At 48.8% G+C, this 4,033-nt stretch overlaps 1 long non-coding RNA gene across 1 annotated transcript; it reads left to right on the top strand.

Annotated features, from left to right (window-relative positions):
* The first annotated feature begins 1,715 nt into the window (after positions 1–1,715).
* Positions 1,716–3,766, top strand: LOC131506422 (uncharacterized). Its single transcript, XR_009258924.1, has 2 exons — positions 1,716–2,213; positions 2,513–3,766. It is a non-coding gene; the product is annotated as an uncharacterized LOC131506422 (long non-coding RNA).
* The last annotated feature ends 267 nt before the right edge of the window (positions 3,767–4,033 follow it).

The raw sequence follows: 4,033 nt of genomic DNA, 5'->3' as shown, positions 1-4,033 counted from the left end.
GGGCCGCTCCGCACTGGGACGGAGCCTGGCAGGACGGCAGGGCGAGGTGCTGGGCCAACTCCCGGAGTTCAAGTGCGCCGGTCCTGGGAGGAGTTCCGGGACTCCGGGAGCCTCCGAGCCGCGGCCGCGAGGATGCCAGCGCCCTCCCCCAAGAGGAAAGAGGTGGCGCCCGGGCCGCTCGCTTCTTCCTCCTCCGGCAGGAGACAGGCCCGGCCTCCCTACGGCGGGGACCCGGAGACCGGGGCTTCTCCCTGCGGCGGCCGCCCTGGGCCTCGGGACCAGGCTGGAGCCTCCCAGGCTCCCCAAACAGCAGCAGCCGGGTTGTTACTGCGCTGGGCCCAAACCTACAGCCATGCACTCGGGCCTGTGTTTGGTCCAGCGGAAACTGACAGGCGGGAAACACAGCTCCTGGCTTCTATGGGGTGTTGCTGAATGTAAGTGAAGGCACTGGAGTGGGGAGGAGAAGAATGGGGGTGGAATTTGAGGCAGCTGCGTGTGGCCAGGGCGGGGCAGGGCTTTGGGCTTTAGGTCCCCGCTGCTGGTCACGCACGGGAGAACCGCAGCTACAGAGAACCGGCTATTTGAACATTGAAATAAAGAGGCATTTGGTTTGAAACTCAGCCTTTGGGGCTTATTTTTTTCCTGGCTGGGTCCCTGACCTCATGCTTCCTCGCGCAACGGGCAGGGTTCTACCCTTTGGGGCCTGGCTGCCTGCCTGCCTGCCTGCGGGGCTGCACCCCGGCTTCTCCATCACGCAGAGCGGCCTTCCGCTTTGATCTTGGGGCAGCTTTAGGGGCAACATCCTTGGGAGCAGCGGTTTCCGGTTTGCATCCGGTGGCCCACTGAGACGAGGGAAAGCTGAGTAAGGTCGCTGTGATGCAAATATTTTCCACAATATCCTCGGGACCCTGAAAAGTCAGCAGCCAGAAGAACAAGTGAGAGGGGAAGGTCAAGGCCTTGGAAAGACGCGGAGTAAGAGAAGCTGGGAAAGGTAGGGGGGAGTGGGGGCGGTTGTAAGGGGATGGTAGTTGTAGTGAGCTCTTCAAGAGGGAATGAAGGCAAAGCACTGAGCCTGCAGAAGGAAAAGCAAAGTGACTGGGAGGCTGGATTTCTGCCCAAGGACTAAGCTCCCTAACTACCAGTTCCCCTCTTTTCCTCAGGCAGCCTCGGTCCTGCCTTAACCTTAAAAATAAAACCCACTTAGCTTAGCAGCAAAATGGGTATATTTGGAAACAGCAGAGAGTTGCAATTTTGAGACACAGCAGACAGCAAAACCGTAGACAGGTGTGGAGAACAAAGAAGAAAAAACACTTAAAAAAAAAAGTTTATTTATTTTTGAGAGAGTGTGAGTGCTGCAGGGGCAGAGAGAGAGGACAGGGCAGAGGATCCGAAGTGGGTTCTGCGCGGACAGAAGGGAGCCCGCTGTGGGGCTCCAACTCACAAACCTTGAGACTGTGGCCTGAGACACCCAGGGATCCCCAGAACGTTGTTTTATACAGGAGAGAGGGGATTGGGAGTGGCAGCTAGAAACTAAAACTCCTTTGTCTAAACTGGGAGTTTAAAGCGTAGTGGCTTCTCATTGGCTGAGCTGTGACAGTCTCTCATTGGCTGGGCTGTTGCTAGGGGAGAGAAAAACCTTTCTCCCTCCCCTCCCCCCCCCCCAGCCCCACACCCTAAGGGTTAGTAAAGTCACCACCTGCAAGTACCTTTGTGTTGGGTCTGCAATTGAGGGAGTGGTAGGGTGTGTGAGCTCTCCCGTCTGGCCTCCTCCTTCATTTCACAGGAGGTTTCCATTCATTCATTCATTCATTCATTCATTCATTCGTTTAATTTTAGAGAGGGAGAGAGAGACGGAGAGAGAGATTCCTAAGCAGGTTCCATGCCCAGGGCAGAGTCCAAGGCGGGGCCAAAATCAAGAGCGGGATGATGCTTAACCCATTGAGTCACCCAGGTGTCCTGGAGGTTTCCTTTTATTAACTTACAAAGGGCCTAGGCTCGAGTGCCCCTCTCCCGGTGGCAGGTCCCCAAGCTATAGCAAAAGTGGCAGGGAAGTTGATGCGTTGAGAAATGCCCCGATTCCTACTTTGCTTAATTACATTAGTTTTGTCTGCAGCTATCTATAGGCTTCACTAAGCCATTTACAGGTCTGTCTGAAATAGAGAAAAACATTGCCTAGGGCTCCTTTCTCCAACTGATTTTTGTTCAAGCCATCTGTAAGTACCAACATGGAAAGAGGTTCATGAAATATTAAAACACTAACAATAAAACAAGTTGTAGAACATTAAGTCATGTCATGGGATCTTTGGGAGAAGAAGTTTCTCTCCAGCAAGACTAACTTCTGGAAAGAAAACTACTCATCAGTTCTATGGAGTGAGATTGGAGAGCATAGTCTTGGTATTTTATTCACTTCCCTATTGTTCAATCACGTTAAGACTTTAAGAAAATGTATTTATCTAGTATCTTTAATATCATTAAATATATCTCATGATTTTTATTTTCTTTCTCTCTAAAGGATTGAGTCCACATCTCCCTCTGGATCCATTCCTTGGCTCCCCTTTACAGAAAAATCCTTCAAAAGACTGGCTATGCCTTTGGGCTTGAATTTCTCTCCTCATATTCTCTCCTGAACTCTCTGCAGTCAGGCTTCTGCCTTGTCTATTCCACTAACATAGATCTTGTCGATGTCCCCGATGTCCCCAATACCCTCCCTGTGGCTAAATCTTTAAGTCCTTTCTTGGCTCTTATCTAAATTGACCTATCAACAGCATTCAACATGTTTGAGTCCTTGTCACCTCCTTGGAAAACTTTTTTCCCCTACTTGACTTGGAGCATTCCCCATTCTTTGATTTTTGTTCTCCCTCACCAATCATTCCTTTCGGTGGGCTTTGCTAATTTCTCTTCACATCCCGTTCCTCTAGATGTTAGGGTGCCCACGGCCCAGAACTTTTGTTTTCCCTGCATGTCTACACTCGGTCTCTTGGTTATCTCATCCGTTCCAGCACTTAAATACCATCTGTCTGTTGACCGTTGCCAAATGTATCCCTCCTGTCTGTATTTCTTCTCTAAACCCCAAGTGCAGCTCTCCAAATGCCTCAACGTCCTCACTGAAGCATCTCAAAGACATCTCAAACGTGACGTGTCCCGACATGCTCCCTAGAGTTAAGCCCAAGCCTAGGAGTCAGTCTTGATTCCTTTGCCTCACACCACACATCAAATGCAACCGCAAATCCTATTGGCTCAAATTTCAAAACATCCAGTCCCTTGACTCTTCAGCATCTGCACCACGACCATCTGATCCCAGCATCCTCTGGGGTCAGATGACGCCACTCTGTGCTCAACACTCTCCAGTGGCTTCCTATTTCAGATAATTTACGATTTCCAAGGCCAGAAAGGCTCTTAACCCCTCAGCTCCTACTACTTCGCTGATCTCATCTCCCATTATTCACCCCCTGGCTAATTCCATGTCATGTCCCACTGGTCTCTGTTGTTCCTCAAACCTCCAGGGATGCTCCTGTTCTAGGTCTGTGTGTTTGGCCCTCTGTCTAGAATTTTTTTTCACCATAGATACATGTCTCTTTCCCCATCTTCAAGTCTTTGCTCAAATATAACCTCTGCAATAAAGCCTTTCCTATTTGATTCGAAGCTACAGCTCTTTCCACTGTTACCTTGCCCAGCTATTGCTACCTGAACTTGCTTAGGACACAACCTTACATAAAGAAGGTGCTTGATGGGTATTTGATGAAATAATAAATCCATGATTATCACACAGGAATGTCATCTTCTGTGGAGAAACAAAGGTTAATTGGGAATTCATAAATGAGATAAACCTGTCACAAACAATGTGGTTATGCATTTTTAATCCACTGGTCCAAGTCTGCTTATGCAGTAAAAAATAAAGGAATGAATAACCTGTGTATTAGAAACTGTGGGCAGGTACGCAAATTATATACAAATTGGGAATTGAAAGAAGCTTTAGGAGTATAATGAATTTTTGAACTCTTTCAATACTTTTATTAAAAGTTATAGAGGTGAG

This window comes from Neofelis nebulosa, chromosome 3 (genome assembly GCF_028018385.1).
Source record: "Neofelis nebulosa isolate mNeoNeb1 chromosome 3, mNeoNeb1.pri, whole genome shotgun sequence".
NCBI lineage: Eukaryota > Metazoa > Chordata > Mammalia > Carnivora > Felidae > Neofelis > Neofelis nebulosa.
This window is presented reverse-complemented; position numbering and strand designations above follow the sequence as displayed.